Here is a 19,339-nt window from a genome sequence, read left to right as displayed (position 1 = left end):
GAGAATTCAGTCCAACTCCATGGAATTAAGAAAGTGCTTGATTACTAAAGAGAAAGTTCCAAGTTATGTAAACTTATTTTATGCAGTGTGACTGCAAGTCTCACACATTTCTTTTTTGTTAAATCATGACATTTGGAATTGAACAGTCTGAGAGGGAGAGAACATCTTCAGCATACAAGAAACTGTTGTCTTCGTGGGTTTCTGACTCTTCCACTTAATGTGCTTTTCAGTTTTTTTAGAGGATTTTGTCATTGACTTTAATTGATACATTTTCACAAATGCTGTAATTTAACATCGTAATTAATGTTTTTCAAGTGCTTGGGAAACATAAACTGTTGTATCAGTGTAAAATTATTACTAAGGGCAATGAAATCAACATTATATGATGATTAATATTTATTGTAGAAATGCTCTCTTGCTAGCGGTTGAACATAAGAGGGAAAATAATGTGGAACTGAAGAGAGCTGAAGAGCTCTGGTCCTTATCAGAAGGTGGGTTTTGCCGGCAGTGCTGTAGTTAGTTTTCTAAGCTTATATAATCATACACAAAACTGTCGCTCGCCTGCAGTCCCTGGAGAACTTCTCTGAGGCCAACCTTTGTGCCCGTATTAGCAGCCTGCGCCTCTCACGGAAGCTTCTGAGGTTCATAGTGTAAAGTAATACTGACTTCCTCCAATACTGATACTAGAAATTTATTTAGGCTAGAGATATCTGGTGGAATTTGAAGATGCTAAAAAACAGGTACGGCTTGACATCAGACTTAGTTGTAAAACTGTAGCTTAATATCCATACAGGAAGATGTTGTAACAGGCTATTTTGAACTTCCTCCTAGAGTCTTGGATTGAGATCCTCCAAACATTTAGCATATTTAGTACTCAGTAACAAAAGTCGCAGATTTGGTTTTAGCATAATTATACACAAAAAATTCACTATCTGTCCTTAGAATGAGACATTTACTATGCATAGAAAACCTGGGAAAGAGTGGGCTTTTGGGGAAGGGGAGATGAAATCAGCTGTTAAGAAGTGCTGATGAAGTGTTTGATGTATGTTTGATGTCAGCAGACCGTGGTTCCCCTCGGCAGGTATTCTCATGAAAAATGCTTCCCTCTTTACTGTTCCTGGAGCAGATTGAATAAACACAGATAAACAAAAATGGGCTCTTGGATGGGTTAAGGACATGTCTTAAGAACTGTTTGAAAACAAATCCTCTTCATTGGAAAGCTTTGTAGTTTGTTGCAGAAAGCGACTGTGCAGAAGAGTTAGCCGTTTCTTAAATAGTCATTTATTTTGGTGACATTTCCTGGTTTGTTTTTGTTTTTTTTTTAAGCAGGAAAAGCAGTTAAAACACAGTCCTAGAAAGCAGTGAGCTTTATTTATATATTTGTAAGCCTTTTTATGTGTTCTGTCTTGAGAATGCATAATCAGTAAGACACAGTTATATTATGACCACAGAACGATTTTTATTCACAAATTAAATAGCAAGTGTGAAAAACATGGAAATCAAGAGAAAAAAAGAGTAAAGACTACAAACTAGATGCTTATTTGTGCATCAGTACTGAAGGAGAGTCATACGTGGTGCTAGAACATGTGTTGCATCCTGTGGCTGCTGCTAAGCCATGGTGTGGTGGCACGGAGCCAAATATGTCAGTTTTTCACCACCTCACTGTTTCTTAATCAATAGGGAATCCCTAGTTTACTTGCTAAGAAAGATCTCACCTTCCTTTTCAATTAATGGCAAAGGGGTGGAGTTGGAGCTGAACAGAATATGATGTTACCTAACATTGTACGTCCTCAAGGCTGTCAGTGTATACATACATGTTAACAGATTTAATGTTTCTATGAATTTCACCCAGAATGAATGTTTCATTTTGTGGCAATAATTACATAATGTTATAAAAATCCATCATTTAAACCCTAAGCTGTCAACTCCGTGATTTTCATACAAATTCAGAAGTTAGTTTGTTATGTGGCGTACAAAGACAGTTTTGTTTTAGACACAGTATGTCCTCTTAGCTGGAGAGGATGGCCTGCCAAGAAATGAAATAAAGAGGAAGATGCATGTGGTGCTGAGGAGGTGAGTAGGAGTCCTATAAAATGTGTAACTTTGTTACGTTTAAGATTTTTTAACACAATCAAAAATAATCCTTCACTCTCTGTGTAAGGCAAGAACAGAGTATGCGTTTCATTATTGCAAACCCAGATTCTGCGGCAAGCTAAGATTTATGCACATCAAAACATACAAAGATGTCTGTCCTGGCATTCCTTAAAGCCAGCCAAAAAAGTGTTTTGTATGGGAGTCAGGGTGTGGCATTTCAGCAGAAGTTCAAGAGTCAGATCCATCCCACAGTCATACAGAAACGCCTTGGTCTAGTCAAGGGAACAGTCCGTCCAGATCCATGAAGCACTACACGGTGCTCCGAGCAGCCGTGGTCTTGTGTTGGAGGCGAGATGCACAACGCCAGTTGCTAGCTGGAATGCAAATCCTTTTTAGCAGTGACTTACATGGTCCCTGGGAGTTTAGTCCACAATTTAATGACAGTTTATCTAAATGTCATTTGCATACAGTTCGAAAGTTAGTTTATTATGTGGCATAAAAACCTAGCTTTGTTTTGGAAACTGTATGTCCTTTTAGCTAGCGAGAACGCTCTGCCAGGAACTAGCATGGGAAACCAGGGAAAACTGGTGAAGTGTACCAGAGCAAACTGGAGAGTGGTGATAGAATATTACCTCCAGTCCAAACCCATTTTATATGCTGGGTCACTGTTGAGTCACAGCAATGATTTTGAGCCAATTTAGAATCAGCTTTCTTCTAAATCTATGTGGCAGGCTGGAACCAGAAGGAAGTGAACATTTTCAAGAAGAATTTCCATGAATGTGTGTATCTATATATAGATGATTTTTAAAAGATCACTTTAGTGAGTAAATTTCTAGAACCATATTAGAGCAAAAGTTGCATTGATGGAAACTTTTTGATGGGAATAAAAGTTAAAATCTGATTAGTGAATTGATTCCTTAATTTGCTTGAATGTAACTTACTTCACTGCTATAGACAGCTCGGATTAAGGCCAAACTGCAAATGGAACTGGTGTTGATAAGTCTCATTACCATCAATAGCATCATCTCCAATTGGAGAGTGATAGTTATAGCACTAATATAAACAGTAAAACTGATCACACCACAACTTTGGATCCTGTCCTGCTCTTACTGAATTCTAGGGCAACGCTCCTATTGGCTTCAGTAGCAGCAGGAACAGCTCCAACTGAATTATTTGACAAGAAGATTTTTCCTTAACTCTGTACTGGCTAAGCTAGGTAGGCAAATTGTTAAAAACGCTGATACATAATCCAGAAATCTTCACAGTTGAACAATGCTGATTTATGCACTGTCTGCTGGTGATAACAATTTATTAGCAAGAGGATATTTGCTCTATCACGAAAAATTATGCGTCTTTCAAGCAAGGTTTTGTCCTCAGTTTTCTCTTTTCCTGATAGTCTTTGAAATTTGTAACCTTAAAACCACACCTAATGTTGAATTACTGTTATTTATTCAAATAATGGAGACGTTAAATTCACTTTTTTTTACAGACTATTTATAGTTTTTCAGAAGAGTACTTAGAAGGGATATTTTTCAATTACAGCATTTATGTGTTGCCATTAGGAGAGTTTCAGGCAAAAATACTATGTTTTTGCCTTTTTCGTATCAAGACTATGAAAGCAACCTGTTTTATGTATCTTTGGAGCCTGTAACAACATAAAAATGTCTGTAAATGATACCTCCTAGATTTCTAGTGTATATATTGAATATATTTCATACCACTGTTTCGTATTTGCAATAAAATTCACTTGTTTGGATGTCATGTACCACTCTGTGGAGAATGCTATACGTTAGCACCTGCCAGGATATTCATGACCCCCATGCAAGAGTACGGGAGGCAAGTGAGCTGTGCTGCTTCCAGATGATCTGAAATACTGTGTTTATAGTGGCTGCGTGCTGTACCTTCATGGCTGGTGCTGTGGAGAGGTATTTAAGGGTGTGGGCCACAAGTTTATGGCTCTTGCTCCCTGGCCCAGCAAAGGACCTGCGCACATAGTTAGGCAGAAGTTATTTCTGGCTTTAGTTAGAACAGATTGCATACGGGGACCTATTTTGGCTAGCACACAAATAAACTTATTGTTGACTTTCCAAAGTATGTTTGCTCCCACTTGAAGCTGGATTTTACTTTTAAATTTAAAGGTAGAAATGTCAGACTTTTGATGAGGAACTTTATTTTATCTGTGATTTGATGCTGTACAGTACAAAATTGACTCCACATCATCTGTATACAGATAAAGTAATTTTTCTCTGATACCAGTTAAAATGTCAGTTCTCATTCTACGTCTCGTTCATTATTTATTAGCACTGGATTATATCCTTTGCAGCAGAAACAAGTGAAACCTGTGGTAGGGTTCCTGAATAGGAGAATTCTTCTGTCCTTCAGTTTTGTTTGCAGTCATGTATGCACGTGTAGGTTTTTACTTCAATTTGTCTCAGTTTTGGAAAAGAGCTGAATTTTTTTTTTTAATTGACCCTAGAAGAGTGTATAAAACAAAAATATTCTCCAAAATTTGACAGCTGAAAAAAATATTCTCCTTGAGCAGGAGAAAAACTGATCTGTAATTTTCTGTGAGTTAGTGTCTGAATGCCCTGCACCTTTTACTGCCATATCTTTCCCCATAAAGATAGCCTCTAAATTGTTGACTACTCACAGCCACCTTGTCTTCAATACTCTTCACCGTTTTGATCTACTGTCAGTTGGGTAGAGATAGCAGGTAGGCAAGCGGATAAAACAAGTTTGTTTTCCTTGGAAACCTAGAAAAATGATGAACAGACACTTTCGTATTTTGAACAAGACGACTGATTAATATAATCAGCATTGCCAGTCCCATTTGGCAGTAGCTTGTTTAAATATCATCAACAAAGCGTATTTTAAATGAGCTTGTAAGAGGAAGCAATGTAGTCATGTTGTCATCATTTCACTGGAGGCTGTTAGTAGGCAGGAGATACATTTGTCAGATCTTGCTTTTACTTCATCTGGAAAGATCAGTTTGGCATGATAATCAATTAACATTCCGTCTTTCCAGTGTCCTTCCAGGTTGCAGTTCTGTTCTCTTTGTCAACAAAACATGTGAATGACGTTTTAATTTGTTATAAATATGTGTGTGCAGGTTTTCCTTAGTAAACTGAGAGTTGGCAGTGGCAGTCAAAAGTATATTTTAAGATGAGATAAAAAAAGGTTAACTGTACTTTGATGACAGAAGAAATAGCCCTTCAGTACTGTTTACCTTTTTTTATTTCCATTAATCTTCTTCCTAGAACTTGCTGCTTCTAAGCACAAGATCATTTTAATATTAAAAATAAAATTTTTAGATGAATGTAAAGGTTGTGATGTAAACTGTTAATAGGTTTAAGGAATTATAAAAACAAAATTCCACTTTGAGCTGTTTACCAGAATGAAGGTATGTTTGTGGTATTGTTGATATCTGGTATTTATTCTGCTCAAGCTAAAAAAAAAAAACCAACCAAAACAGTGTAAGCTTTTTGCTAGAGGGTATTTCTTAAATATTACTGTTACCATGGATAATGCAAGTTGACAGGATCTATAGTTGAGGGGCAAGTCATACGGCGTCTGCATTCAGGGGTTATATTTTGGTAGGCAGAGGACAGGTTTGAAACACTTCAGCAGAATGATGAAGTTTTTACTGCTTTCAGATACAGGTTCGTGCCAGGCATGTACACAACCATCGATACATCCCAACTAGGCGGGTGTCTTTGACGTACAGTGTAAAAAAAAAATGGTCATTATAAAGGCAAACTGCATTTGAAATGACATCAGGTATTAGAGCAAAAACTTCTCCAGAAGCATCGTTTGAGGAACGTGTGTTTGTGTGTGAACAGAGGAAAATTCTGCATGGTGAAGGTGACTGATGGCAGTGTTTAATTTCAAGACCAGACACAAATGATTTCTAGGCTCTGTGAACTGTTTTTGAGGTCTGATAGAGCGGAATAATGTTCACACATGGTTTAGCCACATTTCCAGTCTGGCAAATCTATGTTAGAAATTTTTCTGTTGGTCTGCGTCTGAATGTTGTTCTGCAACTGTTTTTGAACTTTCGTATGGGCGGGGCACTGAGCTGTAGCCAAGGACACCTGGTTTTCCCTTTTTAATCATGGAATTAGCTCTAGTGTAAGGAATTAAAAACTGTAGCCTCCAGTGAAGTTGGGAGCCTATCAGGGAAAGTGTGGTGGAGACATTTGTGTATTGTATTGCCAGCTGTTAAAGCTAGAAGCTCTTTGCGGCCTTGCTCTGTTGAAAGCAGGGATTTGGTCTACAGGGACTGCACAGTCAGTCTGTCCAGAGCAGCGTGAGCAAGATGCCACCGTTATCAAATACCTTAGTCCAGGCTCAAGTTGTTTAGATACATGTGAACTGAGCTTTCTGTTCCTGATTTCCAAACTGCCTTTCCTAAAACAGTACAGGCCTTCTCCACCCTGCTTCTCATCCTCAGAGTTCAGTTCATTGCGTAAATTTACCCTTTGTTCTGCTCAAGTGATCTTGGAGATGACTGCAACATAACAGGGCAAGCTGAGTCCTAAAATTAGCTGAAGGTAACTGGGTAGAGAAGTTCAGAATAGGGGAGTGTAACACAAGAAGAGGGTGACTATGAAGTATAATAAGGAATGGAAAAGAAAGGGGAAAACAATTAGGAATATGTTGATTTAAGGGAGAAAGTGTGAAGAGCAAAGCCAAAACTGACGGTGGAGCATTCTGCCAAATTTTTCCTGCTCACGAAGCCAGCCCCCAGACAACATGGAGCCAGTAATTATTCAACTGCTAAATGGGAGGTAAAGTCCATTTTTTGAAGGCTGAAGGAGAGAGCTCTACCTTCAAAATAATTTGCAAGCAATGTTGCAAGTAGTGTACCTGTGACTAAAAAATGTATCACAGAGCATAATATTAACACACCTAGAAAAACAGGAATTTCAGTTAGGATGGACTGGGAACCCAAGTGGATTTCTTAGCTAGTTTACACAAGTGAAAAATACCCCAGTGTGTAATACTGGCACAGGATCACAGTTTGCAAGGAGTATTGTGTTCTCCTGCTCTTCATATCTGTGATGTAGAACCATCGGGAGAGGTTCTAAATACAAGCACAGCTTTGTGGACGGGAATTTTCTTGGGGTACATTGTAGTGGTGGTTTTTAACTGCTTTCCTTCATTTTCTTGAGTGAGGAGACTCTATACTTGTAGAGTTTCTCATGTCTGACTAATTTTAAGAACTGCAGTAGACCGTGTATTATGCCTGTGCTTAAATAAAACATCAGCTAAATCTTTGTGCAATCTAATTGGGGAGAAGTTGGGGAAAGATTGCTGATTATTCTTTAATACCCTAATAAAACCTTTTGGCATAACTGTGGCTTCTAGTTTCACTCAATTAAATGAACAAGTCCTGAGCATGCACAAAGACCTGTATTAAACTTGCAGATAGACCTGAGGAGAAATTAAAGGCAATGAAATGAGACTAGCTACTGCCAACAAGGAATTAAAACTGAAATATAATAAAACCCACAACCTGTCAGACTTTTTTTTTTTTAATCAGGCATCTTAAATGGGGTAGTATCTGCTCCTTTTATTTTTCTTCCCCTCCTGCCTCTTCTTGCAGTATTTTGGCGCAGTATTTTATACGGATCACGTGCCAGGCACTTATGTGCCTTCTGCACTTGCTCAGATTCTCCACCTCCGAGGGGACACGGACCAATGTTGGTCCTGAATGGGGGGTGGTGGTGGTGGTGAGGAGCTGGAAGGAGCAGGCAAGGGCTGGCAGCATTCCTCGGGGAGAAGGGGGCTGTTTTCTCTGCACATGCCCTTCTCCTGGTAAAAGGTACTGCGCCAGGGCCTGGTGTGGCGGGTGCTCACATAGGGCACAGCGAGTTGCCCCTGTGAAACGACCAGTGTCTGTGCAGATGCTGACCCGTTCCGAGCTCCCGCAGGGCCTTGTCAATGCTCACCATTGCCTGTGATCTGTAGAAATTCTGTATTCGGTTTTCCATCATTTCAAGAACATCAAGTCTCGCAGCTCCTGTCTTCCCACACCTGTAGTAGCTCTTTGAATTTGGAGCCCCACTTTCGCATTTCATCAATTAATGTTAGTGATTGCTCACTTATGTTTTCTTCCGCAGCAAAGTGGGTATGTTCACACTCCTGGGCACAATGGGTGGCCCTTCAGATGTTGAAGTGCCTGCAAAGAAAAAAAAAAAAATTATCCATTAATGAGGAAATGGAGGCAATGAATTTCTCCTATGCTATTTCTGTACCTCAGTGCTTGCAAGGTTTGTAATTTCTGATCTGCAGTCTCTCCCATCTGTGAGTTTTTCTGTCTGGGAGTAGCAGGTGACAAATAGAGAGTTTACAGCTGAGAACACCCAGGCAAGTTTTCTTTATTATTAAAGTTTAATAACTTTAAATGGATGTGGAGTTTTATATAGCCCTGGCCTAGTGAGGCTGGAGAAGGGCAAGGTGATTCCTAACAGACCATATGTTACCATCTTGGGTTTCATGATTGTTTCCAGGGTAAAGAGCACATAAGAGACAATTTTACTGTTCTGAGTAAATGAGATGCTGTTCTGTGTCCAGAAGACAGTTTCTTTAGCCTTTCCAAAGGAGATTTTAAGTACTGTGATGGCGGTACAGTAAAGTAAGCGGCAGAAACAACGATGTGCAAGAACAATGTTTCTATTACCATCTAACCTAATCAGTCAGCTAAAATTCCAGTTGTATAACTAAATTTCAAGCGTTACGTTTACAGGGAGACTTGGGAAAGTAGGAGAAGGCCCAGAGAAATACTGATAAGAGGTTGTTACGAGTGCTTGTTTGACTAGTAACTACAAAGCGATCTCTTCAGTGGCAAGAAGTTCACTCCCTCCCAGAAGAACAAAAATTATCTGGTAGGAAATTCATCATTGCAGAAATCTGGATGAGTTTTGTATGCTGAAGGGGAGCTTAGCACAGCAGCCTACAGATCCTTAAGACATTTCCCAGGGGAAAAGGATTAACAAGGACAACACTGACATCTGATAGCTTTTGACTGTTGGATGTTGATAAATGTTAATCATTGATGAAGCTTCCATGAAAAATCAAAGTTTTACTTTTCTATGAAACTTACAAGATGCAAATCTATAAATATAGTAATTTTATAAGTTGTGTAATGCTTTATTATTCATATAGCATATAACATAATAGCATATAATTCATATAGCGTATAACATAAAACGAATCCTAAAGGATTAGTTATACTGTGAAACTTTTGGTGTTTGTCTCATGCATATGTTTTCCCTCTTAGGGAAACTGTGAAAAGCATGAAAGTGGAAACAGAGGAGGTACAGAGAGTACTCTGTAAAGGGGAGAAGGCTACCGAGCAAATCCTTTTCTTACAGGCAATACTGCATTGCCACAATTCATTAAATGCCCAAGTGCAGGGGAACCAGGATTCTTCCTGGCTGTGCATTTAGCCACCCTGCAGGAAAGCGCTGTCTCTTTATAATAAAACTTGCATTTCCCCTGCCTGCCCCTGCCTGCTGGCGGCATTTCTCCTGTGAAGAGCATCCCTGGGGAAACCAGCTTTAGTGCTCAGAGTGAACAAGTCATCAGGCGAAGGCATGGAGCCTTGTGGTAGTGTTGCTTCATCTCTTTGATACACACCTTAGTTGGTGCTATAATAATTCCCTTGCTCCCATGCTCAGAATTACAGTGTCTGAAGAATTCCTTCCAGATATTCATCAAAATATGAGTGTGTTCGTCCCACTAGCAGCAAATCTGAGTCACGCCTTCAGCGTGGCCGAGAAAGAGTTAGTCAACGGTCTGAAGCCAGAAAGTACATGCTGAAGTCTGGAGTAGTGCGAGAAAAAGGTTGAACAGTAGGCAGGAGGATCTGAAGTGCCATTCAGCATCTTGGTGGAAGGGTGTAGGACGTGGCTCATAGGACAGAGGAATAGGAAGCTGTGGGATTGCCCCTGGATTGTCTGAAGCTGATGTTCTTCATTCACGGCTACGTGGCAGCCACCATGACATGTCAGTGTGGAGAGCTGAGGGATGGCTGCAGTGAATACAGATCAAGACCTGGCGAACTGAGGCTGTATTTGCCTTGTGAGATAACGTATGGATAGAAAAGTAAAAAGGGGAAGAAGTGAGGTGGAAACTGTGGAAACCTGGCAGTGTGAACATGTCTTCATACTGAAAGCACTGCAAGGCGGGAACTTGTTTACCTATAAATCCACTAAGACTGACTACGTGTAAGTGCCGTGGACCCCTGGTACTGCAGTTTGGTAGAAGCAGCAACCTTTCCAGGATTTCTTTCTGTTCTCTAGGCAAACTGTTTTGCTAGTCTTTCCTCAGTCCGCCTACTACGCTGCCATCCTTCACGTGATCCAGTCACTTCCCCACTTCTCTCTGACCTATTTTTGCCATTAGGAGAATGCAGTTGGTTAATAATGGCATGTTTGGGGAGAAAATGGGAATAATGTCTTGATCTTGAACTCCTGCTTGTGTATCTATATTAGTAACTCATGGATAAATAGACGTTGAGTACTTCAGTTAGGCATTCTTCCCCTTCCTTCCACCTTCTGTTTCTCTTCAGGTTTTAATCTCTGTGGGTTAGAAGATGCCAGCAGACCCATGGGGATTGTCAGAAACTAATAATAATTAAAATTCCTTGCTATAAAAAGCAGCGCACACTGTTTGAGCTGAAAACACCAGAACACTTTCCAAGAATTCCAGCATATTAAATTCTGCTGTGACATTTGACTTATCGCATGGTAATTTTTTTTTTCTGCTTCAGCGCAGTGTAATGACACTGCGTCCCAGTTTTGTAAATAAGTTCCCACACAAATTCTTCATGACATCGCGTGTGGGAGTTCACATAATCAAAAAGGAATGTTCCCCTCGTCTTCATGTTTCTTTACAAACCTGTCTCCATCATTTAAACCAATGTCAAATTTTCTTTAAAGGCAGGTGTCTACCTGCCTGAGCTACTAGATTTGTGCTTGGTTGCCTGTATTAATGTTCAGAAGTGCTGTATTCTTAATTGACCTCATTGATAAGCAGATTAAAAAAAAAAAAAAAGGAAAACCTTTTGCAATATTCAACAGTATAATCCAGTTGCTGTAGTCAATTGGACTGGCTAATTCAGGGTGCTTTGGTGGCAACTGCAACCTCAGAACTGGCTTAACTAGTTACATAGGGATTCCCCAACTGGCATGTTGACATAAAAGCAGCACAGCTACCTTCATCACCGGGCTCTGGCTGAGCTTCAGATCGCAGAGGTGGAAAGGAGAAAGCAAGACTTCAGCTCAGGTCTGTTCTCTTGAGTCTGTACTCTGTCGGATCCTATGGAACTCTGTTAAGGTCCTTACCACTGTAGTTAAAGTTGTGCTGATCGGTTTCTGAGTGATGCTGGAGACTAAAGTTCAGGAGCAAAATGGGTAATTTAAATCCACTTTCCCCACTATCACTGATCTGTTGACACTAACCCTTTATTGTAGCTATGAATTTATTTTTACATGCCCAGGGCTCTATAACCAAAATCTGCAGCACTGGACTAACGTAAGAGCAACTCTTTTTAGTTTCTCACTCATGTACAGGACAGGAAATCTATCCCTTTTTAGTGATCCCTGTTTGGTTAATGAGCACTTCTTTTATATTTGTAAAAAATTGTTGATACTTTGATATTAGCTTCACAAAAGGAGAGCTGTGTTGAAATAAAGACGTTCCATCGACTACGTGGTTCCCTTGCAGTGCTGCAGCCTCATCAGGGATTGCGTTCCACTCCAAAACTGCCCGCCTCGTTCACAGAGCCCAGGCTCTGGCCAAACTGGAATTGTTTGGCACTCACACGTGAGCACATTTCCAGAACAAGATCAAATATTCTGGTGTCTGACTGTTGCTCTTGCACCAAGGCACAGTGGAGATGTGTGGGAACATATTGCCAATTTGGATTTGAATTATAATTTGATTATCAGTTACTGCCTTAGCAGTGTCAGACACTCACATTCAGTTTCTGTGTTGTAGTTGTTCTGTCTGTTCCACCTGCACTCTGAAGCAGTTTTGTTACGGTCGCTCAGAAAAATGTTCCAGTAAGTTTCTTCTGAGGTGGAAGTACGATACTGCTGTTGCTGAGATTGATCTGGGCTACGCACGCAGCTGTAGCTGGAAGGAGTGGCGGGCACTGCAGTTGTCTCTTTGTCTGCCTAGGATACCGACACCTGAATTTCCTTGTTAGGAGTCTAAAGAAAAAAATTAAATTATGAAGCTTTGCATTGAAGTGAAATATGTTTAGAAGCAAACAGAAAATGTTTAAAGAAAATAGGTATTCATGTGTCCTGAATGCTTAGTTGCGGTACCAGTGGGAACTTTTTTTTTCTTTTTTGTTATTTTTTGTTGCGGGGAATTCTGCATAACACATTAAATATTTCGAGGTTAAAAGGTGGTGGGATCTCATTATTCACCCCATATTCTCTTAGTATCAAAAGCCATACAATTTTCTTTGTATTCCTTGATATTTTTTGACCCATGTCTCTTGTTATTAATTTTTTGAAAAGTTATTTTATTACATCTTGTCATAAGAAAAGACAAAAATAAAGCGTTTATCTATTTAGCCCAATGGAAAGAGAAAGAGAATGGAAAACAAAGACAGAAGGGTCATTCTCAGCAATTAGACACCTCTTTCTCCAGTAACAAAGTAATTGCCAATTATACAAGTGAATTCAGATCAACGGTAACAGTATTTTCAGAGCCTTGACCACACCACAAAATAACCTTTTATTTTCTGTGGGCATGTCCTTCGTAATCCTGTTGCATTTTAGATTATCATATTTAATGGAAGTTCTGACATTTTCATGTGCTGGCTAACACATCAATATTTGTTCTGCTTTTCTACTTTTTTGGATGCATATATGCTCTATGTAAAATTAAAACAAGGAGACATGCTAATGTTTCTTTTGTATTGTCTGTTCAGCTTTGAATACTGCACAGCGCACTATAAGGTGCTGTGACATATCAATTACTTATAAATGACTTATGTGGTTCTGGTATTACAGTAGGAGTCATGTGGAAAATGCCATGACCATCTGCAGAGTGGAAATCTGGAAACACTGTAATACCATATACATCATCCATTCATTCCACATGGCAGTGAAATCAGTCTGAAGAACAGTACTGTTTGGCTATACAGTGATCGAGGCTGATGATAGAAATAGATTTGAAGAGTGTCTCCTGTGCATGGCTAAAAGTATCTGTATATTAGTCGTATTCTAAGGAAAATAACAGGGTAGTCACAAACAAAGCAGAAGTGACAATCGACAGGGCAGCAGCTGATTTTCTTCAAGACCACAGCATCGTCACAAGCAGCAGACACGCAGAAGGATGTGGAAGCATGGCATTCCCAATGCAGCACCCCATTGCCAGCCTGGGTCTCCAGCACTTTTCCAGTGCCTTGGCCTCTGTTCAGGTTTAGCTTACATAGAGTTCTATTTTTCAGGCTACAAGTGTAATTCTTATAGCCCTTTCTGCTTCTGACAGTCAATCAGTCAAAGAAATACATTGTCTTATTGAGGGGTAAGGGTTGATTCTATTTTTCACTTAGCTCAACTGTGAGTCTAGTTTCCTCCCGTCCTCCGGTCTGCTGCAGTGACATGGAGAATTTCAGAGGACTTGCGAGAGTCCAGGAGAGAATTCCCATGATACGCTTGATGTTAGGAGGCCCATGTTTTTCCCACTGCAGTTGCCACTGCAGGAGGTCCACTGAGGACATGACGAAGTATGCTTGTAGCATTCTGCTAATTTACACAAGCAACTGTCGTAACCCTAGGCATGGACAGAGTTCAGGCCATACAGATATGACTTAAAGTCATTTTTGCCTTCCCCTGGGCTGCACCTTCCAGAAGAAATGAAGTGCATTAGCTGCCCAAGGAAATACAGACAGATAAAAACTTAACTTCAGTTATCCAGGGTCACCTGGCGAGCAGGGGACTGGAATGGAAGGGCAGCTTTGAAATTCTTTCATTCTGCTCCTGCACTTGGTGAACAAACGCCTCCTATTCTTCCACAGAGCTACTGTAATGCTCTCCTTGTTACTACATTGCCTGCATAACCAGCTGCTGCCTCTTACCTTTATTTTCAGCTGTTACCTCCTTTAAAAGACATCTAAAAATGAGGTAAACGGCATCCTGATCATTTTCTCCTTTCAGATAATTGGTGTGGTTACGGTGCCACTGCAAACTGGGAAGAGGGACACTGGCAACAGATGGGAGGCCTCACTTGGAGCGATAGGAGGAAAGATAGGTAGATACAGGGCACTGTTGTAACTCCGTGACTCTTAACTTGTTTAGATGAGGATCTTACTGTGTGTAAAGAATGACACAACCCGTTCCTCTGAAAAAGCACAAGGACCCCTGGTTTAGAATAGAATTTATTTTTAAATGGAGGCCTTCCCAAAATATCTTTGTTTTGCTCTGGGATTATTGCCAAAAATATGTTTTTGTCACGTTTTGTAAATGTACCTGCATCTTTAGATAACATTATTTTTGTTGTTGCTCGAAGCTACTTATAAAAAGAAACAGAAAGAAAGAGGTATAAACTCTATCAAAGTAAGCGCAGGCAGTTTCCTAGCAAGTACAAAAGGAAAATGACTGAGATGGTGAAAGAGAAGCTGGATTTGTAATGCAGCAAAAATTACTATGCTGCAAAATTCATTGCAGCATGTGAGTTTGTGATAGTGGAGAAATGTAATTGAAATGCTCATCTTCAGGTTCAGGTGAAAAGAAGTTTACAGGCATCACATAAAGTTAGGAAGTGATTCAGTAGGTTAAAGGCAGTCAAGAGTTCGAGATTGCTGAAGCAGCACAAATGAGAGAGCAACTCCTGTCTGGGGATCAGAAGCACCAGAGAGAACAAGGCTGAAAGTAGATTGAGCAGAGAGGGACATCCGTGTTTAAAATCAAAGTTGCAAAGTAAAGGATGTCAGTGAAGTATTATCAAGACATTTCAAATTCTGTTTGGAGATAGATAAAATTGTGAATGCAGCAAAGAAATATTTCGTGTAATAAATAGCATTTATATAACATATCCATCACAAGACCTTGAAGTAGTTTACAAAGGCACTTACATATTTTATTTTTACTTTATAGGTGACCGAACTGAGCAAATGAAGTGACTTTAGCAGATACACAGAAAGCCAGTAGCACAGCCAAACTATTGATCAAGAGCCACTACGTACAGCAGTCTAAATGTAAAGATGCTAGAATATGCTCTTTCATGTAAGGTAGCTGCTCATCTCACAGCTGACATTTCTGTGTAACTAAACCACAAAAATGCTAGACTGCGGTATTATCATCCCTGCGTTACCCTAGTTCAAAGCATCACAAAACTATTTCTAAGCACTGGAAACTGATGTCAAATGTTTATCAAGATAGCTTGCGATTTCTCTTTGCATTTTGTCTGCATTTCACAGCATATTATAAGTGGCCTGTCAGTAAAAAATAGAGTCAGTCTTGCCAGCAACAGAAAGCAAAGAAGGAAGCGGTGGTAGTTGGCTCCCAGCAATGTTCTCTTGGGAACAAGTCTGAACTGAGGCAGCTTTAGGGCTCTTTAGTTAAATTAGAGTTTTCCTTCAGTCCTCTACATGATGGGGTTGTTCTTTTAAGGACACCACCATTTTGCAAACATCTAAAAAACATGAAATACGCTCTTAGGAAACAAGCATCTTGTTGCACTGCCTAGGTTATAGTAGATACCAGTTCACAATACACCAAGAAAATACCTCTCAGTACTGTATGAAAGAGAGCAGAAACATTCCATAAAACACTTGAGGAAAACTGTCTCTGGCTGATAAATTTTTATCTTTAAGGAACAAAAATCTTGGGGGACGTGACAAAGAGCCACAGATATCTTACAAGGAACAAAAGACAGTTGTGGCCATCCCTGTTACTGGGGTTGCGAGGCAGAGCTGGAATGCTGCTGTGCGTGTCAGTCCTCTCTGCTGCCTACTGTTTCATAGCATTACAGGGGGCTGAGTTTTAGAGACTGTTTACATGATTATTTCAGCTGTTTGAGGCTTTTTCCAGAAAACTCATCTTGTGTCCGTATTTTGTTTTAAGTTACCTGCCACTTTTATTACTGTACTGGATTCAGTTCGATCTGTGGATTAAGTTTACGTAGATGAAAGTAGACCTTGGTACATTCCAGTCCCCAAAACAACTGTTTCCCACCTTCCAGGCTCTCATTTTAGCATCACCTTTTTGCTGATTCTCCTGTATTCCCTAGTCATTATATCTCTGAGAGGTGCAACGGCTTCTTTGTAGTCATTATCATGACACCAGAGTGGCTTAACAGTGCTTCTTCCATGTGGCTTGTCACAACTGGAAACTGGTGCTGATTGTCCTGGATGAACTGGATGAGAGGATGAATAGATAATCATAGAAATTATCAAGTTTGGCACCGTGATTTATTGCCTTCCAGTAGTGCTCAGTCCCACAACCCTTGGTGCTACAATCTCACATGTGGTGGACTGAAGAGATCTCTGAGCAGGAGGATGCGGACTTATTTGGAAAGGCCCCAATGTGGAGTGGCCACAGCAAAAGGAAGCAAAAGTGGTTTAATCGTAGGATAATCATGCCCTGGTGACTCACTGATCATGGGTGGATTGCTGTGCTTGCACATCCAGAATCCACCAGGAGCTTTAAGTGTGGACAGGCTTTGGCAAGAAACTGAAAAGTGTACAAGTGTGTGTGCAAACAGAGAGTCCTTTTTTCTGTAACTTAGCAAAAGAGTTGTCTCCTTGGATGCCTGATCATGAGGATGGCAGTACTCTCACGGTTTTGCTCAAAGCTGTAAGCAACCTTCAGTAATGTGGAGAGTCAGAAAATATGCCAGACTTATCTAGTGGCCCTTAAGGAAAATTACTCACTGGAGCCATTTATACCAGCTTATATTTGCAAGGAAAAAAAAAAACCAAACATATTTTGGTCTAGCATTATGGATCTCAAATTCATAAAGGCAAAAACACTGAAAGTGTTTATGTTTGCGTATTGAGTGGTGCTTAAAGGAGATAAATTATCAACAATAATTTGCTGAAAAAATCTAAGTGTAGATAAGGTGGAAGTAAAAACAGTTGCATCTTAGTTGATAATTTTCTAGCTTCTCTTTTTCGGTTCCTGACTCCAGCAGTCATTTTACTAAGTTTTGTATGTAAATTATTTTGTTTTCACATGAGCTTTTAAAGACAGGAGAAATTCTCATATAGATGCCTGCAGAGCTGACCTGCTTTTTATAACTCTTACGGTATCTCTTCAAGAAAAGAATAAGGAAAAAAAAAAGTAAAAGCACACTGTTTGCCAGATGGCAGTAATGTCTGCTGTTAGACAGTAGAAAGGGGGGAAAAAAGGTATAATAAAGCTCACTGCTATTATTTAAGAAGCTTGAAAAAGTGACCTCCACTGAAGGTGGAAAATACTTTAGGAAGCTAGGTAGGGGGGTTGAAAATGTGCAGAACATAAAATTAATATTCTGTTGTAAAAACAAGCTAATACAGAGGTGAAAACCCTGGGAAATCCTAATTTTCACTTGGAAGAAGCAGTAATCGTAGGATTGTGGAAGAATTCAGGTTAGAAAGGACCTAATGAGGGCTCCAGCCTCCTCTCAAAGCAGGGCCAGCTATGAGGCCAGACCAGGTTGTGCAGGGCTGTAGGGGGTCTGATCTTGAAAACCTCCAAGGGTAGAGATGACACAGCTGTAATGCTGAAGGAGAAATTGAGGTGATAATATGAACAAATTAAAAATCATTTTGTGCTTTGCAGTGTAATATAGCTTTCAAAAAAGCCCAGACTGTCTGCACTGTATCTGCAAAAACTATACTATGGAAGAAAGTGACAACAGGTGGCCTTTTCTGGAAGAACAACCTGTCAAATTCCCATACTTTGCCAGTACATAATAAGCTACCTTGCCAAAGTAACAAGCACTTTCAGGCACTCAATCAGGAGAGAAAAAATGACATGAAAATGTTAACGATTGAATGTGCAGGTTGCATGAGTTTTTGAGAATGGCTACCAATATTTGGCTTAATTTTGTCTTTTTCAGTTACAATTTTACAGCAGTACTGTGTATTTATGTACCACCAGTTAATTTCTAAAGCACACAAAAAGCTTCTTCAAGTTACTAATTTGGCCATATAGCCCCCACTGATGTTTTACCGATGTACGGAGAAGTTAAGTGATTAACCCAAGGTCACCGACCATGCCTGTGGCAGCTGGGTGGTAAAACCTAGGTGTCTGTGCTGTTTGTCTCTCAGCGGTCCTCCTCCACGAGGAAGAGGTGACAATACTAAGGTCATACAAGAGAATTCTCTGTGAACTATGAATACTTTCTTCTAAAAAGGTCCCAGAAAATGCTTGAAAAAGGAATGTTGAAAAGCAGTATGCTTCATGCTATATATTTTACACTTTTTTTTCTTCAGATATATAACATAGCAAAAATGAAGAGCCTAGTAAATGATCTCCATATAAAGAAACCCAAAAACTGGAAAAGAAAAAGACTGACTTTGAGGCCATTTACAGAGCTGGAGGGATGTGAGGCTAGTGCGGTCCAGAATTTAACATCTGTATCCTGCTGCTGCTAAAATATGGGTGTAGTCACAGTTGTTTGCCCTTTCGTTGCAAAGTGGAGGTTAATAAACATCCCTGACAATAGAAGCAGGTATGATTTAATCACAGCTGTTACCACAGACAGGACTGTGCCAGTTATGTTTGCATTGCATTTATATTTACAGAAACATGTTTGTTCAGAAGAAAATTATCTGTCTGTGAATCTATGCTTACATCAAAGTATGTCTATTAAATACTTCTTCCATATAACAGAGAATGGCAATGGAAAGATAACATCGCAAATTAAATATTTGTTTAAAATGTTGAAATAAATGTTAGAAACAGAAAAAACGGTCAATTTCTGGAGCATCTTATTAAATATGTTTTCATAATCAGTACCGATTATGAAATCAGTACAGACCTCTCCCAGAGAGGAGAAAGGGCAGAGGGCTGTTTCCACGATAACTATCAGATTGCTTATGAAGGTTACTATAATATTTGTCTTGCCCGTTCCATGCTTTGCTATGCAGTCAGAAACAGATTTCTGTGTTTTCAAGAGCTGTTCGAGCATAATTAGAGGCTCAAAATGAGTTGAAATCTCAGCTGGCGGCCTAGCAATTTGTTTTCATGCTGCAAGTCATTCAAGATTTATATATGCATAACTTTTTGATGGA

At 39.7% G+C, this 19,339-nt stretch overlaps 1 protein-coding gene and 1 long non-coding RNA gene across 7 annotated transcripts in view; one reads left to right on the top strand and one right to left on the bottom strand.

Annotated features, from left to right (window-relative positions):
• TJP1 (tight junction protein 1) overlaps positions 1–19,339 on the top strand; it is a 165,818-nt gene that overhangs the window by 58,421 nt on the left and 88,058 nt on the right. The gene's annotated exons all lie outside the window — the stretch shown is intronic.
• The window catches only part of LOC148050256 (uncharacterized), a 30,504-nt gene continuing 12,517 nt past the window's right edge, over positions 1,353–19,339 (bottom strand). The window contains exons 2-5 of one of the 2 annotated variants that reach the window (XR_015701290.1): positions 12,080–12,314; positions 8,046–8,275; positions 4,745–4,847; positions 1,353–2,468 (exon numbers count right to left, since the gene is read on the bottom strand). This is a non-coding gene — a long non-coding RNA (uncharacterized LOC148050256). The remainder of the gene's footprint in view (positions 2,469–4,744; positions 4,848–8,045; positions 8,276–12,079; positions 12,315–19,339) is intronic. The other variant, XR_015701289.1, reaches the window with a different exon arrangement.

This window comes from Nipponia nippon, unplaced genomic scaffold, assembly GCF_047370975.1.
Source record: "Nipponia nippon isolate SJK-2023a ecotype South Korea unplaced genomic scaffold, ASM4737097v1 scaffold_9, whole genome shotgun sequence".
Classification (NCBI taxonomy): domain Eukaryota; kingdom Metazoa; phylum Chordata; class Aves; order Pelecaniformes; family Threskiornithidae; genus Nipponia; species Nipponia nippon.
Note: the sequence above shows the minus strand (reverse complement) of the source record. Positions and strands in the feature narration are given on the sequence as shown.